Source organism: Sceloporus occidentalis, unplaced genomic scaffold (assembly GCF_023333645.1).
Source record: "Sceloporus occidentalis isolate IW3139 unplaced genomic scaffold, rSceOcc1.0.p SCAF_1, whole genome shotgun sequence".
Taxonomy (NCBI): Eukaryota; Metazoa; Chordata; class Lepidosauria; order Squamata; family Phrynosomatidae; genus Sceloporus; species Sceloporus occidentalis.
In genome coordinates, this window is record NW_028316981.1 from 235,939,203 (window position 1) to 235,964,106 (window position 24,904).

General features: G+C 39.7%; 1 protein-coding gene across 5 annotated transcripts in view; it reads left to right on the plus strand.

The window, feature by feature from the left end:
• PIP5K1B (phosphatidylinositol-4-phosphate 5-kinase type 1 beta) overlaps positions 1-24,904 on the plus strand; it is a 118,739-nt gene that overhangs the window by 13,524 nt on the left and 80,311 nt on the right. For all 5 annotated transcript variants that reach the window (XM_089490358.1, XM_089490357.1, XM_089490359.1 and 2 more), the window contains exon 2: positions 23,494-23,575. The gene's annotated coding sequence lies outside the window, so the exon portion shown is untranslated. The remainder of the gene's footprint in view (positions 1-23,493; positions 23,576-24,904) is intronic.

Genomic DNA, 24,904 nt, shown 5'->3' on the forward strand with positions numbered 1-24,904 from the left:
GGGGGGGGGGGAGGCAGACAGAGAGAAAGGTCTGTCCTCTATTGTTGTAAGCCCTGAACCTTGGGAGTCCTGGGGGTGAAAAAGCAGAGAGAGAGAAAGGTCTGTCCTCCATTTTTGCAAGCCCTGAACCTTGGAGTCCTGGGGGGGGGGGGAGACAGAGAGAGAAAGGTCTGTCCTCTATTTTTGCAAGCTATGAGCCTTGCAGTCCTGGGGTGAAAGGCAGAGGGAGAGAAAGGTCTGTCCTCTATTTTTGCAAGCTATGAGCCTTGGGAGTCCTCGGGGTGAAAGGCAGAGAGAGAGAAAGGTCTGTCCTCCTTTTTGCAAGCTATGAACCTTGGGAGTCCTGGGGGTGACAAGCAAAGAGACAGTGGGGTCTGTCCTCCTTTTCGCAAGCCATGAGCCTTGGAGATGCTTCTGGTAAGGGGAAGAGTGTGTGCGTGCGTGCGCACCAAGATTTGTTTCCCCTTTTCCATGCTGAGACTGATGCTTGGGAGAGGTCCAGAGATGGAGATATAGGGAGGGAAGTGGTGCTTTGTCCCCCCCTTTTAGATCTTTTGTAACATCCTCCAGTGTTTGCCCCTCGACTTATCCACGGGTCATATCAAAATCCATGATTTTGGATCCAAAAACTGCCCTCGACTTATATATGAGGTCGACTTTTATATGAGTACATACGGTAATCAGCACACTGCATTTGGACATGAAGACGTATATTTTATTATTCCTCACAGTTTCTTTCAGTCTGCTGTTAAATAACAAGTGTCTGATATAAGTTTTGTAACTTTTTAAGAAGCCTGCCTTTGAATTATGGCCACAACAGTTAATCAACTTGATCAGCTTTAAAAAGCGGTTTACGGTTTAAGAAAAACAATGTGATTATTTTAATGTAATATCCCTGTGTAGCACAAAACCTCCTTAGAAGAGGCATTCCTTTCTGTCTCAGGATGTAATGTCTCTTCTAAAAACGATCTGCTGTACATTATTGAAAAACAAATAATTCCCTCTCAGTTTAGACTCTTATTTTAATATGTAAATTTATGCAGATTAAATAGCCCATTTAACTTGTTAGCTCTCATTATTAATTAACTTGAAATTAATTGACTAAGGTTTCTTTGAGTCATAGCCCTTCTCTGATTGCTCTGAAAATTCTCAGAAGAGACATTCCTTCCTGAGACAGAAAGGAATGCCTCTTTTAAGAAGGTACCTGTTACACAGAGATATTACATTAAAATAATCACATGAAAGGACTTTCAAGACTCTTTTAAAAGTTTGAGAAGATGAAAATAAGATGTGACCATTCTTGTCTGTAGCTTGTGAGAACATCATTGCTATCTGAAAGAGCTCTGAGCTACTTTGAGATTTCTATGATAATTTTGGAAGGGAGACTAATAAATTTTCCCATGTGGAAAATGGAGAGATTTATCTCACACCTTTCAGTTATCTTCCTTTTCTGGATGAAACTTTTATTACTCAAGTTTTGTTTTGACACAAGTTCTGTCCTGTCTCAATATCTTGAGAATTGAGGCATTAAAGATGCAAGTAGCACTGCTTTGTAAGCATTAGTCCTTCATCATAAGCAACCACATTATAAAAGTTGGTTCTGGATGTTGCACCTGGTAGCAAGTAGCATTAAAGTAAGGAAAAGATTTGTTAGATAGGATAAGTGAATGGAGAAGCTTAGAACTGGAACAGCAAGGAGGAGTGGTTATGCAAGTACATCTCAGCATGGCATAGTGGTTTGAGTGTTGGACTATTACTCTGGAGACCAGGGTTTGATTCCCCGGTCAACTGTGGAATGTACTGGGTGACCGTGGGAAAGTCACATGCTTCTCATAGTGAGGGGAAGGCAATGGCAAACCTCTGAACAAATCTTGCCAATAAAACACCATGATAGGTTTGTCTTATGGTCGCCTTAAGTCAGAAACGACTTGAAGGCACACAGCAGCAACAACAACATATCAAGATTGTTCCCATGTCCTCTTTTTCTCAAGGAAAGTTACTCTGATGCACCCTTTTCAAGTGGATATATTTACCCATACTCATTACTTTCAAATGTTGTTTGGGAGTGTCTGTATGGCTTCATGGGAACATGCTATGCTGTTTTTGTACACAGTGCAGTAGAAGAAATGCGTATACAGCAGTATTTCAGGGATAGAGATTTTGATTGGTATTTCTGCTCACCTACATCTACCTGATGTAGAGAAAGTGTGGTGTTGTGGTTTGAGTGTTGGACTCTAACTCTGGAGATCAGGGTTTAATTCCCTGCTTTGCCATGGAAATCCACTGGGTGACTTTGGGTGAGTCAAACACTCTCGGCCCTAGAGAACCTCGTGATAGGTTCACATTAGTGTTGTTATCAGTTGGAATTGACTTGAAAGCACACAACAAAATCATCTACCTGAAGACGACTATGCTTTGTTTTTGCTAGAAATAGGCATGGACCATAAAACTAAAACTGTTTGAATTCTGATTGTCATATGAAATATATCTAAAACCTACGCTCTATTTTTTAATATATGTGGATGGGTGTCTCCCATGAGGAGGATCTTTGTTATGAGGAGGAGGAGGAGATGTGATATGCTAGCCAGGCAGTGGCATAATAATAAAGTTTGAAGTTCAGACACTCAAGACAACAATCTTCATTGCTATGAACTGAGAGTTCAGAAATGCTGAATGCTATGTTGATCCTATTATTTGTGTTTATTTTGCTTTACAACAATGTATGGTATTGTTTTTGGGAAGTGCATCCCCTTTTCACTGTTGAGTGAATTACAGCTAAATTGGGGGGGGGGGGGGCACTGCAGGACAGGGAAGCTTCTGATTGAAAGTGATGACCATCAACGTAAGGAGCACCCAGGGATTTTGCTGCAGAGTTTTTAGAAAACTCTATGCAAAACTAGGGGTAAATTACTCTGGAGTAAAGGCTGTTTACTCCAGGGTCTGGGAACATCCTGTGGATCCTCATCTGGTCTGGCAGGATCAAGCTCAATCCTGCCCCCGTGTTTTTGTCCTGTGTCGTTTGAACTAGACAATACAGAGGCCGGGGAGAACCCAGGCCTTTTGGCCCATAAGGACACCCCCGTTGTTAATCAAAAAGATGTGGTGTTTTGACCCTGACACTCCTGGTTCCAGTAGACCATTTTAGCCAAGTAGAACACCCCAGAACTCTCTGTGTGACATATCAATTTTCCCAAAAATGTAATGAAGAAATTTTCATTGACTGAAATTTGGTAGCCATCCATTCCATTTGCTGGTTTCTACCTGTCTGAATTACTAGACATGTTAAATTTAGTTCACATTAGATTCGTAGAATCATATCTTCATTTACTTTTGCTTTAAAATCCATCTATAAGATATTTTATGAAATATCTTCCATAAAACTAGCTAACATTTTCACTTACATGAACAATGTTCTTTCCTGGCCTGCTAAAACATCCTTACTAGAACATGTACTTCCACTTTTGTCTAGTAGAAACAGTTTTTAATAGTGAGGACAGTTTAATTTGAAAGCTTTTTCTTCTCACCTTTTGTAAGACAGAAGCTTTAGGGTCTCTGTGTGCATTGCCACTCAATAATAATTAGTACAGCTAATCTTTAGCTCAGACAAATCAATCTTTTTCTTCACTCTACATCCTGATTTTTGTTGTTGTTTGCTGTACAACACATTTGAGAGCCAGTGTTGGTATCATTGTTTGAGTGTTGGACTATTGTTCTTAGAGATCAGGATTTGAATCCCTGATCAGCCATAGAAATCCATTGGGTAATTGGGGACAAGTAATATTTTCTCTGCTTCAGAAAAAAGCATTGACAGGCTCCTCTGAACAAAATATTCCATAAAAGCCCAACGATGGGGTTTCTATCATTCAGAGTTAACGTGAAGGCACATAACAACGACACAGTTTTGCTAACTGTTTGCTGTTATGTATCATAAGAATGTGTTAAATAAAATTTCTTTCCAATCAAGTTTAAGCAACATGGCAGCCCAAACACAGTTAACTTAGTGCAACATTAGTAAACTTGGAAGAGATTATCTGAGAATGTCTTATATGACAGTTACTTATATTTTTTAAATATAATGTGAAAACAGTTTCTTGTTGCTCTCATTAAACAACTGGGCACCAGAAAGCTTGCAAATCTACTGCAGAATGCTAAAAGATCTTATCAATCTTCAGCTCACCCCAGGAGTGGAAAACCTAGGGGTCGTTTTACATTAACTACATTATAAACCAGTTTGCAAACCGGTTTAAAAGGGGGGTCGTTCACACTTGGGTCAGTTTTTCCCAACCCAAATTCCAGGGAGGCCAGTGGCAATCTCCCTTATCCCAGTTCTTTTGGAACCAGGGATTTCAGGATGTCTTTTCAAAAGAACCTGACTTTTTTTTTTACCAACCAATGGGAACTTGCTGTCAATTCAGTTCAGAGCACAGGAAGGGAGGGGTTAATTTGCAGGGGGCAGACCATGCCCACTCTTTTGCTCCCTGACAGCCAAAGCCAAAGCCAGGGAGGGGGCTCTCCTGGGAAGATCCCACTAGATGGTGTACTTTTAAAATAAATAAATAAATAAATACAATTTAACAGCTTATGCACATCTTTGCTGTTGCATGGCTGCAGCAGACAGCATCTTTATATAGTGGTGCTATTGGTATGACACAGGTGCACATGATTTGCTTGACATTTTTATTTTTTTTAAAAAAACTTATCAGTGGGGCTGGGGGCTAGGGGTCTTTTTTCCCCTCTTTCCAAAAAAATAAAACCACAACGGACTCTTCTCCCAAGTTGGTGCAAACTACAGCTGTCGCACCCATATATTATATTGCATTTATACCCCCGTTTAAACCTGCGGGGGTTTCTTGGCTGAGGGAGTGTCACTCCCCCCCCAAGGCTTACCTATCCCAGGGTTTCTTGCTACAGGTTGTTCAGGGGGGCTTGCCATTGCCATTCTCTGAGGCTGACCGGGGGGGGGGGGGATTTGCCTAAACAGTGTGAGGTAGATGCGCATCATTTTATTGACAGTTTTTAAAAAATGAGAATGATTGAAATTCAGTTCCATTTTAAATCAATACAAATGGTAATGTGAACTTCAACAGGGTTAAATTGCCATTAGAGATTCCATTGCAGTAAATGTAGTGGGGACTTTGGAGAGATTCGATTGCAGTAAATGTACAGTGCGCCCTTCCCTTATGTGGGGATCTGTTCCAGACCCCTCTACGAAAGACAAATAACGCGTATACTCGAGCCCCATTGAAAATAATGGGGCTAGTGCATGACATGCAGTGTGGTGCACACCAAACGCTCGCGTGCCATTACAACCCTGTCGGTGCAGCTTTCAGCATAAGCTGAAAGCTGCGTAAAAGGCATCCACGTATGACACGGACGCACTGTAATGGGAACTTTGATTTGGTATTGCATCATCAAATCTCTCCAGATATACTTGGCACAAAAACGCTAGTGTGAATGAAGCCCTATTAAGCACCTGAAGCTTTCTCTATGGATTTCATCACATAAATGAGCAGCTATTTCTTTCTCTTTAAGACCAAACATGATTGCCTTTAACAAAACAATACTTCCTTTTAAAAATACAAAGGTAATATCAACATTCAGCAACTCTAAAACAAGAAATAATAATAATAATAATAATAATAATAATAATAAATTTATGTATATACTGCCTTTCCAGAAAGATCAAAGCGGTATACAAAACTACATAAAAACACATAAAATGCATAAATGATTTACACAAGCAAATAAATAAAATACGTAAACAATACATAACATATACAAATTAAAATTTCATCCCTTAACTAATATACAACCATAATTAAACAGGAAAGTGTAGGGAGGAATTTTTAAAAAGAGTTTAGTCTCTCAGCTGGGCCAAGCACCTTTGCATAGGTGATAGCAGGCAATCTTCATTCAGAAGCAGATATAAGTAAACTTTACATAAAATACTAAAATATTTTTTCAGGAAAACTGCTGATGTAATGGCACTTTCAAGAGTTATTTTATATGTATCTTCTTCCATAACCTGCTTTATTTTAATATGATGCTCATTTAAAACATCCTCAATACTTGGATAAAACAACCCACATGTATTTCACTGCAAACCTTATCATGCTGAGGAATGATCATTATCTTTTATTTGTTTTATTTCCAATCCAGATAATTAAATACGATTGTAATAATACAGAATCATAGAGTTGGAAGAGACCTCAAGGATCATCCAGTCCAACCCCATTCTGCCATGCAGAAACTCTCAATCAAAGCATACCCGACAGATAGCCATCCAGCCTCTGTTTAAAGACCTCTAAGGAAGGCGACTCCACCACCCTCTGAGGGAGTGTGTTCCACTGTCGAACAGCCCTTGCTGTCAGAAGTTCCCCCTAATGTTGAGGTGGAATCTCTTTTCCTGTAGCTTGCATCCATTGTTCCGGGTCCTGTTCTCTGGAGCAGCAGAAAACAAGTTTGCTCCATCCTCAGTATGACATCCCTTTTAAACAGGGCTATCATATCACCTCTTAACTATCTCTTCCCCAGACTAAACATTCCCAGCTCCCTAAGTCATTCCTCATAGGGCATGGTTTCCAGACCCTTCAACATTTTAGTCACCCTCATTTGCACATGTGCCAGTTTCTCAACATCCTTTTTGAGCTGTGGTGGCCAGAATTGGACACGGTATTCCAGGCACTATTACTTCCACTGTATTCTGCTTTGGTTAGGCCCCACCTGGAATACCATGCCCAGTTTTAGGCACCACAGTTCAAAAAGGATGTTGAGAAACTGGCACATGTGCAAATGAGGGCGACCCATTTTCCCCTCCCAGTTTACCCAGCTGTGAGCAGATAATTAATAATGTGGCTTCCTCCATCTTTGAACTTGACTCCTCATAAAAAGGGTCCAGGGTTCACCTACAGTGAAGATACTACTGAAGAGATTCCCAATCAGCTGTTTTTCTATGTATTACACGTGGAAATTGTGCAGTTCTCCAGATGCTGGACTTCAACTCCTAGCATTCTCCACCATGGGCAATACAGTAATTGCTAGGACTGCAGGACTATGTAGTCTGGAAGATAATATGATGGAGCTTCCCATGCCTTTGGGACTATTTTTACTGCCTAATCCTAAACATAAATAAGCCAAGTGCTGGGAAAAAAGTGCTCAGTGAGGGTAGTCATTTCTTGGTCTGCTTAAGAAAGAGTACAGCTTTAGTCTAATGCAATATATTATAGAGACAGAAAATATCAGCATAAATAAAACATTTATGATTGTTCTGGTTTATAGTACCAAAATTTCAAGGAGAACCTTGTGGAGAACCCTTTGCAGCTTTTTATATTGGGACATGTACTGCTGTATTTCATTCCCACCCACCTGCACTTCAAAAAATCCTACATAACATTCAAAAGGAATTTCACTGCTTGCACAGAACAGAATGAACTTGATTATTTCCTTACTTTAGCTCCTTACAAGCGACAATCAGATTTCCAGGTTGCACTGTGCCAGTCACCTACGCTAACTCAAAATCCTATTATGTACCAGGAACGCAACTAAGCCATTTAATATGTAACAACAGAATACATACAAAGATGTTGTCTATTATGTTTATATCTGCTTGAAAGACAATAAATTTTTAAAAAGAAAGAAAATGGATATAGTTGGACATATTGCTCTGAGGAGGATAGCAGTTAGCTTTCTGCGTTTTGCACTTACAGCAGACAATAGCTTCTACATTTTAATAGTGTGATGCAAGGTTACATGGTCCAGCTTTCTCAGTTTCATTTTATGTGCATCTTGGCCTAGTTATGGTGTTCCTGGCATCTGCCAACATAAGCTAGACCTCACCTCTAGAAGTGGAGTTACATTAGTCCTATAGATAGGCCATTCTATTCACAAGGAAGATACTGTACAAGGTTTTGCAGGCATACAGAGCTCATATTTTGTTCCATTAGATCACTGTGTGGCTTATCATAAACTAATTTGGAAGTCACACATTCATCTACCATCATGCAACACCTCTGTAGCTGTACCTTTTGCGTTATTTAGTAGCATTCTCCTTCTTATGTGCTTCAATGTTTTAATGGCTTACTTTTATATAATGTTGACAAACATCCTTTCTCTGCTTCTAGGGTTTTCTGTGCCTTTATGATGTAGGAAGAAAGGCCCATTCCATGGTAACATCTGGTTTAAAATGTGCTGTTTCCACTTCTGTTGTCGTTTACTTTCTTCTGAGTTGGCCTCTTGTATGGCTGTTTATTGGCAAGAGATCTACTGATGATTATTTTAATCATTTTAATTCTGTAGTGTGGGAGGGTCCTGTGTAATTAACCTTCCTCTGGCACCCCTTAATAGAATAACAAATCTTATTATCTGTATCTCTTTGAAACTAAAGAGCTTTCAAAAGGAGAGCTGTGTGCCTGTTGTGAAGTAGACATAATATAAATACAAATATGCTTTTGATTGTTTAGTCAGAGCACCTTGGCTGGAAGCTGAGAAGTGGAGGTGGAATGATACAGCCATTCTGACCCATCTGGTGCTAGGGATATAGTTATTCACTAACTTCATTCTCAAAGGAAGCAAACAGCAATTTTGACAATTGTAAGCCACCTTGAGTCCCAGCAATCTAATAATTCTAACACATTGTAAACTGCTTTGAGTTCTAATTTTGGGGAAATGACAGGCTATAAATAAATATAAGAACAACAGCAATTTTCTTCCTGCTGCAAAAAAAAAATCTTAGAAAGCTTTGTAATTTTCAGATGCTATTTGCAGTTCAGGACTTATTCTGTGCAAAATGAAAACATGGTATTTTTGCATTTTATGTGTAGAAAATAATATTTCTACAAATTATTATTCCTATGTAGAAAATGCTGTTGTTTGTGCAAAAAAAAGTCTCATTTCAATTTTGTACCCTAAAGACACCAGATGCCATCAGGTCTTGGAAGCTAAGCAGGGTCAGCTCTAGTTAGTACTTGGATAGGGTATCACCAGTGAATACCATGTGTTTCAGGAGAAGGAACTGGCAAAACCACCTCTGAATATTTCTTGCTTACGAAAACCCTATGAAATTCATGGGATTGTCATAAGTTGACAGTTGATTTGAAAATATAATGTGCACGCGCACACACACACACAAGTTCCAAACTGCAGAGATTGTTGTCAGTCCAGGATTTTCCTCACCAGGCTTTCCTAACACTTGAGAAACATGTTTTGGGACTATTTTATTGAATATTTTCAAACATTCTTTCCATTCCTATCTGATATACAGGTATTTCTTTCACTTCTGATTGAAAGAGTTGCATTGAGCATTAAAGCAATTACAAAAACCTATCCGCCCTGTGTGACCAGAGATTAGGGAAAGAAATTAGCAACGAACATGTGTATTATGGGAAATCATAGCTGTATAGAATCACTTTCCGCTCTTTTGGGTTAGGGCATTCAAACTAAGCTGGATCCTAAATTTGAGAAGAGTTTTATTTATGCAACAAGGCTTTTCCATCTTTCCATGTAGCCCCTTGTCTACTCCATAAAAGGCCAGTCCTTGAAGTCAGGGTCTGTAGGTGGAAATGAGTAGCAGTTTCACTCCAGCCTACTCTTCTGTCTCTCAAGTGTGCTTCCAAATGAGATTTTTTTATTGACTAATTACTTTGCTTCATTCACAGAATTTTACAGAGGGTCCAAATGACAACACCATCCATTTAGTAATCCGTCTGTATTTTTCCACTGCTGAATGCACCTTTTAAGTAATTCTATCAAATCTAGTGAGTAAGAAAAGAAAAAGGAAACAGAAATGTAATTTTTCATCAGATGTGGACAGGAAAATGAACTGGGGCGCATTACAGACCGCCTGAAAGCGGCGGTCTGCCGGCACCGCCGGTTGCTGTGTTCGGGAACCGCAGCGGCCAAACTGCACGGTTCCCGGACGCAGCAAAAAAGAAGCCCAAAAATGGTGCTTCTTTCTGTGCCCTGGAAGTGGTGCCGCAAATGCCCAATGGCGTACTCATGGAGTCACTTCCGCCGCACGATGTGTGAATGCTATGCATCCGCTATGTCAAAATGGCAGCGCCTGTGTGGAACGGGCACCGCCATTTTGTACGTACCCAGTATGTACTAGGGTTAGGGGCGTGCGTAAAGCACGCACTTTCCTAACCCTAGTACGTCCTGGGGATGTACTTTACACCCATCTGGAACAGGCCAAAATAATTTAAATAATGATACAATTATAAATGATTAAGTAAACTTTTACATTTTATCTCAAGGAGACAGGATTCTGGAGAAGGTCAATAATGTGTCCTTTCTGTATAGGTTGCTGTGTATTTCTGGTTACAGAGCCATTTTATAAATAAAAAAATAAAATTTTTATTTATACCCCGCCCTTCCGAATGATCAGGGCGGCTAACAAAATGCACCGAAGCGCAGACAGAATACAAAATTAAAAACAACACAATAATATTAATCAATAAAAACCCCCTTAGCCCATCCTCACGGCCACGAGAGAGGAGGGAGGCCCACAGGATGTTTTAGTCGGGGAATGCCTGATTAAATAGGAAGGTTTTTAGGCCCTTCCTAAATTGGGCCAGGGTGGTGGATGAGCGGAGCTCCGTGGGCAGCGTGTTCCAGAGGGCTGGGGCAGCTGTGGAGAAAGATCTTCTGGCCGTAGCAGCCAACCTAGCCCCAGGCACCTTCAGGAGTTGCTGCCCGGATGTTCTGAGGGTGCGAGGCGGATTGTACGGGGAGAGGCGGTCCTTCAGGAATCCTGGACCCAAGCCATTTAGGGCTTTATAGGTAATAACCAACGCCTTATATTGTGCTCGGAAGCGAATGGGCAGCCAATGGAGATCTTTAAGCACGGGTGTTATATGGCTGGTCCTGGGAGCACCAGTGACCAGCCGTGCTGCCATGTTCTGCACCAATTGCAGCTTCCGAGTTAGATATAAGGGTTGCCCCATGTAGAGTACATTACAGAAATCCAGTCTCGAAGTTACCAGAGCGTGTACAACAGTTTCAAGGTCCCTCTGGGCCAGGTATGGGCGCAGCTGGCGAATCAGCCGAAGCTGATAACAGGTGCTCTTGACTGTCGCATTCACCTGAGCAGTCAGGTGAAGGGAAGAGTCAAGAAGCACCCCCAGACTGCGCACGGAGTCCTTCACGGGGAGCGTGACCCCATTCAGGACAGGTGGAACCACCGTCATTCCTGGACCAGGGGAACCTATCACTAGTACCTCCGTCTTCTCTGAATTAAGTTTGAGTCGGTTTTCCCTCATCCAGCCCATTACTGACTCCAGACAGGCCACGAGGGAGGAGACGCCATCCCCGGTCACTGCATCAGTCGGAGACATAGAGAAAATAATTTGGGTGTCATCAGCGTACTGATAACCCCGCGCCCCATGTCTCCGGATGATCTCTCCCAGCGGTTTCATGTAAATGTTAAATAGCATGGGGGACAGAATGGCTCCTTGAGGGACCCCAGTTTTGAGGGCCCGCTCACTGGAGCACACGTCCCCCAGCTGCACCATCTGGGACCTCCCAGAGAGGTAGGAACGGAACCACTGGAGCGCAGTGCCCCCGATTCCCACCTCAGCCAGGCGCCCCAGAAGGATACCATGGTCTATGGTATCGAAAGCCGCTGAGATGTCCAAGAGCACCAACAGGGACACGCTTCCCCTGTCAATGCCCAGACGGAGATCATCGACCAAGGCGACCATGGCCGTCTCAACCCCATGACCCGCCCGGAAGCCAGTTTGAAATGGGTCCAGATAATCCGTTTCATCCAAGACTGTATTTGCAGGTTCATAAGAAGCCTCCCGTGGGGTCTCCAAGTGTACAAACTAGGAAGAGATTTCGATGAACTCAGTAGCACTTCCTTCTGAGGAAAAAGATAGGACCTGGCTTTAAAGCTCCAGACCTCTTTCTGATGCTTAATTAAAGTTGTTGTTGTTACAGTTACATAAATTCCATTATTTGGAAGTAGGAACACTTTGAAATTGGGCAAGTGTGGCTTGTTTTTTTATATATATTAAAAGAAAAAAAAATGACAAAGGCTTATCAGTTTCAACTGCAACCTTACATTCCTGTGAAGAAATTCTGGTTTTGACTGTAGTTCTCTATTGTGATTGAGAAAATGAGGGGGAAATAATTGTAACCGTGTTTCCAGCAAAGTAAGGTCTCTGTTCACATGACCTGTAGGTATTCTTTATTTTTTAAAAAATCAATTACCCATCCTTAAAAAACAATATTCTAAAATGGTGCTGAAAGCATCTGCTTAAAAATGTGAGGAAGGGAGTGTGGCAGTCATGCAGGATCAGTAAATACGAGGAGACAGCATAGCCCACTTGACTGTATCACTTCCTCTGAGATTTACATACCAAAATCATGAAGATTTGAAATGGAGACAATAGGAAGAGCAGGAGTTGGCAATGCTAGGAGTCCTCTTGCCTAGTAGCTCCCCAGTTCTTGAATGATAAGAAAAACCAAGCTTGAAAAGGTTGTTACAAAGTTTTCATTATTAGAGGCTTGCAAAGTTCATCCTCTGTGCCTCAGATATTCAGAACATCCTGTGCTTAGCAAAGGAATTGTTTCCATTTTAATGGTTTTTATTCAATTAAAGTTTTATTCTTTATTTAGAAAATAGCACAAGCCAATTCTTAGCTCATAACTATGCATTTATGTTTTATTTATTTCTAATGTTATGATGTGCATACTAATGTTATGATGTACATAATGTTATGATGTGCATACTCATGGAGAAAAGATATCACTGCATTCACTGTTTACACTTTGCATGGTCTTGTACAGTTCCATATGCACAGATCAATTAAATCTGTATTATTTTTCCACTTTATAAGTACTCTGGCTGATACAGCATCTTTCTCAAAAATTTCTTCACTATAGACAAGTTCTTATTTAGACATAAGAAACCTCTTTCATTTAACCAAAAAAAAAAAAAAAATGAGCCACAGTATCCTCTGGAGACTTAAATTCATATGAATACTCTATGAGATGTGTCAGACCTTATTCATTACATTACAGTTATGATTGTAAAATTAAGGTTGAAACACTTAGTTAATTGTAAATGATTTAAATATAAACATTAAGTATATTTCTTTGGTTGAATAGTTTCATTGCAGAAGAGTTTGGGAGCATAAAAGGTCTCTTCCCCCATGTTCTCCCCCCAAATATTCGTGCTTATTCGTTACTTTTCTTATAGCTTTTTGGCTCCAACTTTAATAATAATTCACCATGTGCAAAGGCTTTCTATCCCAGCTTTGCTTGGTAATCTGTATTGACAAAGGTGTGGCGTGACATGTTTTCCCTGCTAGGTATTCTAATGCATAAAAATAATATGTGGTTTTATGACATGGTAAGGCTTCCCTAATTTAGCATATGAGGTTGATCATCTGTATTTACCTATAGATTAGTTGGGGAAGGTGATCCCCGTAGCTCAGGATCCTGTTGTGAGTGGAAATGACATCACAAAGGCACTTCAGAATGAGAGCAGTATTACTCTTTCTTAGTCTCAGGGCATGAGAGGATGAACAGGATACCGTGGGTGAAGCCAGGGGTATCCTGCTTTGGGTCAGTACCAGGGCTGGTACAGCAACAGGCTGGTGTTTAGATGTCTGCCCACTGCACCATGGTGCTGCTGCCATACACTTCTTACTTGACACCATGTCTTCTCAGAAGGCTTCCATCGTAGCCTGTAAGAGTGGAAACAGGGCATCTGGCTACACCCATGTGGCCAAGAGTCCCTATCTGATGTCACAGGCCGCAATGGGGGGCTTCCAAGATGTGGTGGAGGCAGGTAAGGGGTGCGTTGGGCCATATGGTGTTTCAGTTTTTTTGACCAGGACTTGCCAGTCCTGGCTTAGGGATATTGGCCTGAGTCATCCATGCAGGACAATGTGAGGCTGGGGGGAGCATGGGCCTTTTGGCCCATGTGTACAGGCCCACAGTTGGTTTTGTCTGTATGATCCTGTCATAATCAGATTTTTCTTTGTGATGTCACAAAGCTAGGTGTGAAAAGGGGAATAATAACCATTATCATTATTTTATCAATTTATATCTCTTCCTTTCCCCCATAATGGGAATCAAGGCAGCTTGCAAATGATTAAAATGGGTACAGATTAAAAACATTTAAAAATAAATAAAATATGTTAGCTTTATTAAAAACGAGTAAACATCTATGGCATTAAAACCATTTAAAATTCATTAAAAGACAATACAGAAAATCAACAGTATAGCACAGCATTAAAAGCCCATGACTGTCAGTTCCATAAAACATGTCAGAATAGGAAAGTTTTTATTTGTTGGAAGGAAATCAAGGAGGGAGCCATCCTGCTCTCCATAGGGAGGAAATTCCAAAGTCTGGGAGCAGCTACTGAGTAGGTTGTCTCCTTTGTTCCCGCCATACAAGGCTGAGAACGTAGTGTGACAGAAGTGTCTCCCCTGAAGGTTTTAGCTTGAACAGGCTAACATAGGAAATAATAAGCCATATCAGCTTTTATATGTCAACAATACAGTCTCTTGCCTGTTTTTGCCAGGTTATTCTTCAATCTTCAGCATCTGTGCATTATAATTATCATGGACAGTAGGGAAGTCCATACAACCTTGAACCTAGGAGCACTGGTGGCGCAGTGGTTAAATGCCTGTACTGCAGCCACTCACTCAAAACCATAATGTTGTGAGTTCAATACCAGCAAAAGGGCTCTCAGGCTTGCATCCTTCCGAGGTCGCTGAAATGAGTACCCAGATTGTTGGGGGCAATTAGCTTACAGTTATAAACCGCTTAGACACTGTTAGTTCAGTATGAAAAGGTATATAAATGAAGCTGTTTGTTTTTGTTTGAATGAAAATATGTAGGGAAAAATACAGATGGCACAAACCATATTGAAACTTCCTGCTTTCTCAAGTAGGAAAAAAAATTCTGGTCAGATGCTGCATGGAACATCTGACTACATAATTGAAACATAAATATGTTTCCCCCTTCAGAGTTGATGCTTTATTAGTATGCAAATATATGCAGGCTAATCAAAATCCACATGATTAATTGACTAAAGTTTCTTTCATTTGGTGATAGCTCTGAAACCCATTCTGCTGCCACACTGCAGAATGAATGCAGTGACACCATTTTAACTGCCATGGCTCCATCCTGTGGAATCCTCTAATTTGTCGTTAGTTGGAGCACCAGAGCTCTCCGGAAGAGAAGGCTCAATATCTCACAAAACTACAACAGAATTCCATACTATTGGGCCATGGCAGTTAAAGTGGTGTCAAACTGGATTATTTCTGCAGTGTAGATGCAGCCCAATGAAAACAGCTTCTTATATACCTATTTAGCAATTCAGATATATTCATAGTATAAAACCTAAGCTGCTAAAGCTTCTGTGCATTCTATTTTATATAAACAATTACACTGCAATTAATAAACAGACTGGGAAATTGTATGTACTGCTTTATGGCAATTTTATAGTTGTGCAGCCCTGCTACTTTACTGAGACAAAAAAAAAATCCCAGATGAACTCTTCTTGTACTTTTCTAACAAACAATTTGACAGGCAAAATTCAGTAGGAGAAAATTTGTATAACATGGAAATAAGGCATCATTGGGTTCACGCCTACAGATCATACTACTGTCAAAACCACAGAAGGAGAGGTCAGTAAATAAAGTGAGGGGAGGGGGTGGGGGAACTGCTCACTTGGAAGTTGTTCCTCATTTTTTTATCTCCTTTCATTTCTAGGAGGGACTGATTTATTAAACATATATATTAACAGTCTGATAGTGTTCTGTTTATAAATGAAGTTTGACAATCACCTTGTTCCCAGAATCATCAGTATTTGTCAGGAGGTTTTAGATATGACAAGACTGTGCTATAGTAAAAAGGATTGAGCATTTTCCATAGGCTCATGCTTTATTGTTCCATTGGGATAAAGCATTTAAGTCTAGCAGTGCCATGCTCTGATGCCTAAATAGTCACACAAGTCATGCACTCCTGAGTTCTGTGCTGCTGGTTAGTCAGGCTCCTCTATGAACTTTCCAGCAAAGAGGCGTGGTATCTCAGTGGTAGAGCACACTGTTTTCATGCTCAGTGTTCCAGTAGGGCTGGGAAAAATTGAAACCCTGGGAAGCATTGGCCTGTCAGTTTGACAGTACTGGGCTAGATGGAGCAGTGGTTTGGTTTGGTATAAAACAGCTTTGCATGATCATTTATGTTTAGGAGTCTCATGCAGCCCTAAAGTTGCCAATCAGTTTTAAATCATAGATAGCTGCTCTTAATCAGTGTCTAATCTTGCAAACCTCAGTTTGCATTAGTGATGCTAAACTTGAAGCCTGAGGGTATTTGATCTTATCATGGTGTCTTTGGTGTGTATTGCATGGAGTTTTGAAAATCATTTAGGGAGATTTACTATGGGAGTATAAAAGGTGTGTTTGATATTTTTAGCACATATGATCTGAACAGAATCCAAGACCAATAAGTAAGTCATTTTGTGGCCAAATAATTTAGCTATCCAATACTTTATGTCTATTACTAAGATGTAGTTTCCTTTACTTCAGAATTATTAGTATTTACTTTAAATAATGTTTGTAATTGTCATTTCTGTTCTGACGTCTCCTGCTATTAAATAGCATATAATATTAAGCAGGGGCTTTTTTATTGGTAACTGCTCATTAAAGCTGTAGCAAGTTCTTACTGGTATACGGCTGTGTTTCAGAAATATGATGGATCAGTTCTACGTAATGAAGGCATTTCACTGATGTCCCCAATAGCTATTATTACTACTATTGCTTAAAATTACATGAATAATGTTCCTCTGAAAGAATCTGTGTTATGGGTTGTATTAAAACAAATAGGGGCATCCTTTACATTTAGGATTCACATGACGTCCTTTCTGAACTTAAACTTATAAGGCTGTGATTTACCATGAAGAAACATGAATTTTACCTCTTATGGGGTTTAGAAGTACTAAGGCTCATGAGTCCATTTGGCTTCTTACAATTTATGCTTTTTCTGGTATATTAGATGGACCTGAGATAGGAGCTAGCTCTGCATCTGCTGACAAATGAATTTAGTGTTCAAGGTCATTCTTGTAACTTCTGGTGTGTAGATGATGCTGGTAAACTCTGAAACTCCCATCTTAGGTAGGCTGAACTGGCTCCTTCCTTGTGGGCCTCCCATAGGCAAGTGAAGACATGTTTATTCCGTCAAACTTTTGGGAACTGACTGGTTTTAAGGATGGAACTTTTAATGCTATCTCTTTCTTACTTTCTTAATGAATATGCTTTAAATTGGTTTTATTCTTTAGATAGTTTAGTTATATTTTAAACATAACTCCTTGTGGTTTTTTTCTGTCAGTGTTTTTATCTGTATTTATTTTAATTTTTGTAACCCACATTGGATCCCACTTCTGTGGAAAAGATTAACTGTAAATATATTATTATCATTATTATTATTATTATAATCACCATTATTGATGCATCTGGAAGTTCCTGACAGAATGGCTTTCCTGTCTAATTTCCTGGTTTGTACTGTATGCTGTTTCGAAGAATACCAGACTGGGAAGCATTTCAATTAGCCCTTCATTACAAGCCTGAGACATTCAGTGAATGGAATTCAGTGAATTCAGCGCTTTATAAATAAAGGTTAATAATAATAATAATAATAATGGTATGAGGAGTGGATTCTGGGCCTCCTTGCATACCTAAACAGCCTTCTCATGTGTTTTCTTTAATCTCAGCAAGCACATTTCTGAAGGAAAGGTCAGTATCATGTAGAGATCAAAGGCCATAGGACTCCAGGAGTTTCCGTTTGCTGTATATCAAAGAGAGCTGAACAAAAAGTGACAAGAATAGGTGGACATGCCTTCCAGTTTAAGAATGTATTCAGTAACTATGCAAGGAAGTGACATGCTGAGCGGTGGTAACATATTAAGAAACTAAATTTGTAAGAAATGTCCAAGCAAATATAGACCTCTATTGGTTTGACAAGGACTAGTTCTCCTTAAGAACATAAGAATATTTTTCCAGACATAAAGGAAAGTAAGATTCATATGGAATTTGCTAGGGTACACATATTTTAATATTTTTTCTGTAATCTTTTGGATCCTGGTCTTGTACAGCACTCAAACATTGGGTCTTCCTGTGTTAAGAAAAAGGCTAGACTTCCTGTGTTAAGAAAAAGGCTGCAAGTAAGTTAAGAGAACCACTTTCACAAATAGACAGGTTTTGTATGTGTTGTGTGCTTTCAAGTCATTTCTGACTTAACTGCAACCCTAAGATGAACTTATCATGGTGTTTTCTTGGCAGGAATTGTTCAGTGTAAGTTTGCCATTGCCTTCCTTTGAGGCTGAGACAGTGTGATTTGCCCAAGGTCACCCAGTGGGTTTCTATGGCCTAATAGGGATTTGAACTCTGGTCTCCAGAGCTGTAATCTAGGGCTCCATCCATTACACCACACTGGCTCTCTAAGCAATGTTTGTTATCTAATTTAACTTGTAGGGTCCATTGCTTTTCATATCAGATCACCTTAACTTGCACAGTGTTACAGTTTAGCATTCACATGAGTAACACATTCTTGAATATTTTTTCCAAATATTATAACCACAGACAAAGCCTTTCTTCTACACTGAGTATGAATGTTTCCTTCTTATTAGAAGGAAATTCCAAAGCTACATTTTGTTTTTGATGTGTTCTAATTATATCTCAGGAATGGAATGTATATGTTGTTCTGAATGGGCTTTCAGCAAACCTTGTGTTGGACATTCCAGCCCAGAACAAATTACTTATAAGTGTCATTGATTTCAACAGGATTCAAGCAGAGATCCTTAGGGAGATGTTGTTTTGTACAGCCATATACTGTATATACTGTATATACTTGTGTACAAGTCGACCTCATGTATAAGTCGAGGGAAGGTTTTGGGATCAAAATCTTGGATTTTGATATGCCCCGTGGATAAGTCGAGGGCAGAATTTAGGAGACAGATTTTAAGGTTGGCTTCAAAGTGGATGTGGAGGGGGGGAAAGAGAAGCTTGGTTTTCAGTGGAAACGCGAGGAGGAGGAGGAAGAGAAGCAAGGGTTTGGAGATCGGATTGCAAGCGGTCTGAAAGACAAAGAAGTGGCAAGGTTTGGAGATCAGCTTGCAAACGGAGGAAAAATGGGGAAATGCAAATAAGAGGCAAGGTTTGGAGATTGGCTCGCAAACGGAGGGAAAATGGGGAAATGCAAAGAGGAGAAAGAAAAGTTTGGAGATAGGATTGAGAAGGGAATCACTACAAGCACACTCACACTGGTGCCTCGCAGCTCTTTGAGCAAGCACTGCCGAGGCATGGAGAGTGGGACATCAGCGCTACTTTTAAAAGTAGCTTTATGAGCATTATTACTGTCTGTTATTGTTGTTGTTAACTGTCCTCAAGTCGATCTCAAGCCATGGTAACTGTATTGACCCTTGTATAATTCGACCCCAGATTTTAGGGTCAATATTTGGGCATAAATTTCTCGACATATATACGGTACTCATGTATAGGTCTAGAAATTTTACTCAAAAAATTGACCCAAAAAACCTGAGTCGACTTATCCACAGGTCAATGTAAGTACTGTACTTTCATTTTTATTTTAAAAAGGCACCATCCCCTGGTGATAGGCAAGAGTGTAATCTGTCCTGGAAGCACTGACCCCACTCTATTCACTGGTCCATAAAGCCTTTAGTATGAGCACAAACATGCCTGCTGGAATTTTATAAGTATTTTGACATTGTTTTCCTTTGCTTCATCCTTTAGATCCTTTGTTACATGCTCCTAAGTTTTACTCTCGACTTATCCACGGGTCATGTCAAAATCCATAATTTTGGCCCCAAAACCCGCCCTTGACTTATACATGAAGTCGACTTATAGTCAAGTATATATGGTATTTTATAATAGCCAAATGCATTGATTGTTCCTGTGCAGAATCCACTATGTTCAGGTGCACCCATGCTCAGGATTTGGCTTGTAGTTTGTCTCTGCTAACTGTAAATATTGGTGTATACCTCAGTGTCTCAAACAGCATGCAATACATACACTACTTAACTGTCTGATTCAGTGATATGCTATTTAAAAAGTACAGGATTTTCCACAGCAGTGGATTTTTTCCACTTGTGCCAGTGTAGTTCATGAATGTTATGGAAGTGGCTTTTTGGACAACTGGATTTTTTTTTGAGGAGACATTTCTTATCTCATGTCATTTTGATAAATATGAGAGTAGCCCTGACTATCTGGCAATGGGACAGTACCACAAATAAGATGGAATGGTGGTGATGCCTGTTGCTTGTGTTGCACTGGTTTTGGCAGGGGTTTCAGAGGTGGTGCTGCATATATAGCAGTAGAGCTATATTATCTGAGTCATCTCTTAGTGCATACCTATTTTCAGAATGCACTAAATGTAGTGAAAGAGTGCTGTGTTTTCCTTCTTGGAAACTTCTTACTAAAGACATCGTTAAGCAGTGCTAATAAGGGGTTTAAATTATGGGATAATTGGAATGGATGGTAACTCAAAAGCTTTAAAGGTCTTGTGATATGTTGAAAAATGCTGTTGTGGCATTAAAAGGATTTATCCCTTTCAAAGGTATTGATGTAATTTTTTAAAAGGCTGTAGTGCAGTCTTGTAGAAATACAGTTTCTAATGTCCCATGTGATGCTTGTCTATTATGTAGTGTTTTGTCTGGTTTTGCCTTAGAAAATATTAAAAAAAACCTTTCCTGAACTGAGCTTTCTATATACAACTTTCAGATTGTACTGAGTGTACTAGATAAATTTGTGCTAAGTAATTTGGCATTATCTGTGCTGTAGTACAGGATTACATTGAGAGATTGGTTCAAAAATGTTGTAACAACTAAAATGGGCAATAGTTTAATGAATGCCGATCTCGGCTATTTTTCTAGAAAAGGCATATTATGCTCAGTCTGCAACAACTTCCTTTAATCTGAATTATATTGATGCTGTTCACAAGTTTTTGATTTTGTTGTTCTGTGCCTCCAAGTTATGTTTGACTTATGGCGACCTTATCATAGGGTTTTCTTGGCAAGTTTCTTCAGAGGGGGTTTGCCATTGCCACAGGTTTACCACGTAAGAATAAGAAAATCTAGATTTCCCTTGGCGGAGCCTTCCTAGTCAGAACTCCTTTAATAAAAGTTCTGTCTACGTTTGCCCTTCTGTCATTGTGCAGGGCTGTGTTCTTGCCCTGAGAACAAATTGACAGATTCAGATCCTAGCAGCAAGCTTTATTTTCCTGTTGAATCTGTGTGTGCTCGCCTCTATCCAAAAAGAGAATTATAAGACTGAGCAGAAACAATATCTACTTTGTTTTCCCAGGAAGCATACTCAAGGATAGTTGTGTTGGCCATGCGGCAAAATGCAACAAAATCCACAAAACAGTGATATCTTTATAGGGACAACTAGGATGCTTCAAATACATCATGCAAACTTTTGAAGCATCACCACTGACTTCTTCATCAGACAAAGATGTTAAAAGTCATACAGGAGAAGAAGAGTGATGATACTAGAGTCACAGACCTACATTTTGTCTCCAATGCTACTTCTGTTGTCAGTTAAGAAGATTTGAAGGGATCTCAGTGCAGGCAGAGGCCACTCCTGTTCTTGGCCACATGGGGACCAAAGGGCTTTAAAACAAAGGATTTGGGTTTTTGTTGTGTTTTGTTATGCCAGTTAGGAAAATAACAATGAAGAACTGTGGCTGTTGTGTCTGCACACACTGATACCTCTTCTTTGGTATGAGTGTGTGCCATGGTAGGCAAAGATGAGGGTAGGGTTTCTCTAGAATTCCATTGTCCTGGTTACTGTAATTTTTCCTGTAAATGTCTCTCTGTGCTGTAATGGCACATACTGTATATCCAGACTGAAGCATCTGTGCAGGTATCAGCTTACTAGATTTTTATTGCATACACCCTTGCTGGACCTCAGAGAGCAGACACCACTACCACATACTTCATCCTTTTAAAAACTTTTTTTAAACTTCAAAAATTCAGAATGCCTCCCTGTACCCTCAATGGGGTGGGGTGGGCCCAGTTTTCTATGTTTTGCCCTCCTGCCTTACCCTGTCTGGAAGATACTTTTTTCAAATTAAGTAATCAACTGAAAACTATTTTTTTTTTTGGGGGGGGGAGTCCTCCCTAGGACTAAACTGGGGGGAGGGAACATAACATTTCAGCTAAAAAAAAATTTTTTTTTTTAATTTCAAACAAGTGAGTGGACACTTGAGAGCCTCAGAATGGCTTTTGGGGCCACGTGGACCACACTCTCCCCACCCCTGCTACAATGGGGAAAGGGAAAAGAAGAAAACTGCAGTCCTACCTATAGCTTTAAAGCAAATGTCTGCTTTGTCCTTAAAATTCCCCTGCCAGTTTTTACAAGATTGTGAAATGAAAAACTATTCCAACTGACTCTATTTAAGTGTACAATCTTTAGTTTTGAATGGATGCATTGCAATAATGTTGTGTGTGTATGTTAGAGATTTTAAATATTGGATTGTTACCAGTTTTAAAGAATGTCTAAGTTGATCAGCTAACTTATATGTTGAACAGCCCCCCGCGTTCAATTACTTGCATGATTCTTATGCAAAGTAGAAGTCAAAAGTTTAGAACTCTTAGGAAATAATTCAATTTATAAACAGATGTATTGGGGTTTTTAACTAGGTTTTTTTTTTACTGATTTTACTTATACTGATTTTTATCTTTTGTGTCTATCTCTGTCTTCACCACTGTTTTATGTTATAATTTCTTCTTCTTCTCTCCTTTTATATTATCATTTTATCCTACTGTTACTTAATACTGTATTATATTATATTATATACAGACATATCTTGCCAATGCAATAGATTAGTTTCCAAATCACCACCATAAAGTGAATATCTCTTTAAAGTGAATTACAATTTTTCTCCCACTTGCCAGTGCATATGAAAGGCTAAAAACATATTTACACTGTTATTTAGCAATTATGCAATAGCACTAGGCCTAAAAAGATGGAAAAGTAAAAATAACAAATAAAAAAATTGCCAAAATTCAATACTGAGACATAATGTGTGCAAGTGCTGAAAACAAATGGAGTATGGGTTACAGAATAGAACTGTACTGTATAATTGAAAAGCGCCATATTAGCTGAGCACTCTAAACCAAAGCACCTTAAAGTGAGATATGTCTTATTACTATATTAAATTAAATACAATATGGTAGGCTCTCCCACCTGCAATCATATATTTTCCCTGTAATCCATTCAAGGCATTATGTTTTATGCCTTTCTTTTCTAGAGGCTGTGTACATTTATCACTTTCCATAAATCTTGCACAAGAGACTGTTGGTGCTAGAGCAGAAAATTCACATTTATGCACAGAATACAGAACTTTATTTGTTTGCTCAATGATAATGTGGCTTGAATGTGTAATGATTAAAATAATACAGATATGTATTATATAAGGGTTAAATCTTGGCCAACTAAATGTTGTTATGTTTGCTTTAACAGTGTCTTGGAAAAACTAACAGCATCAATGAATGGGTTGACTGTCTCTCTCAGCTCCAGACTGTTTGCAACATAGCTAAGAAAGGTAGGTCTCTTAAAGCCCTAAATTATTTGGGCCCAAGATAACCAAGGGTTATCTCTCTACCTATACCAGCCAAATGATCCTTAAGTTGTGTCCTGCTTTGGTCCCTTTTGTGTGCAGTCAGTGGTGGCTGAGGATAGGGTGCAGAGGATTCTTTTTAGTGTTAATTTTCGTCTTTACCACTGTTTTATTTTGTTGATGGGATAATTAGATTTTATTAGACACTATTAGATTTTAAAGGTGCTATACGTTTGCCCTATATACATGGTGTGGCAGATTATAAACATTGTCATTATTAATGCATTAAAGTGAACTGAGAGTTGCTGCATTGCAGAGGGTTGGACTGGATGGCCCTGGTGGTCTCTCCCAACTCTACGATTCTATTATTCTATGAACAAAGAGCCAATGGAAATTGAACACAAATGTGCCTGGGACACATTTCTTTCACTCACCTTTCTCTCCACTTAAAGAGTTTATTGACAAAAAATTTAACCATCTTTAAGGCAAATCAGAGTTCATTATAAACTACTATCTGAATATGTATTTCCAAACATGATTTTTTTCTTCCTCAACAGCTATATATATTCTATGCATAGAGAAGCAAGAGTGAAAGACTTGCATACTCCCTGTTCTCACCTGTTTCTCACTGCCAATCAGCCATGTTCAGTTTTAAGGACACTGTGTTATTTTACTATATAATGACGGCTAGCAAAGACTAAGATAGTGTGTGCATGGGCCAGGATATTCCGGGAGCAGTCCAGAGTATCCTGGCCCTGGAGCTATCCAGACCTCCCCTTGCTATATGGGGCACTGTATTCCGATGCCGGGTGTCTGTTTGCATGCGTGTGCTGCCCAGCACTGCCACTGCCACCATGGATTGGTTGGCTGTGAGATCAGAAAAAGGCACCCAGCATTCATTATATGGCTGTGTGCCACATTCTGACTTCAGAGTGAGCAACACATGGCAGCTACACTAGGCATCACAGTGGGACATGTTTTAAACTGCCTTGCATCGAAATAGAGGGCTCCAGATCTTTCCAGAAGATATGGAGCAACTAGTGACTTTTTAAACTCCCATTTTAAGGAGGGTATACCCCAGGTTTGTTGCTGAATGGGCTGGACGTTGTCTGTACTGTTTCCACAGACTCGGGGGGGTTGGGTCCTGCCAAGAGGACAGCCAAAGGACATTTTATTTGATTTGTGCAGACAGGGCCATGTAGATAGATACTGTTGGTGAATGTCCAAAAAACTGAACAGCCTGTTCTAGATAGGATCAAATTCCCCATAGACTAAGCCTACAATTTGACTTTGTCTGATCCAGCATTGTAACTG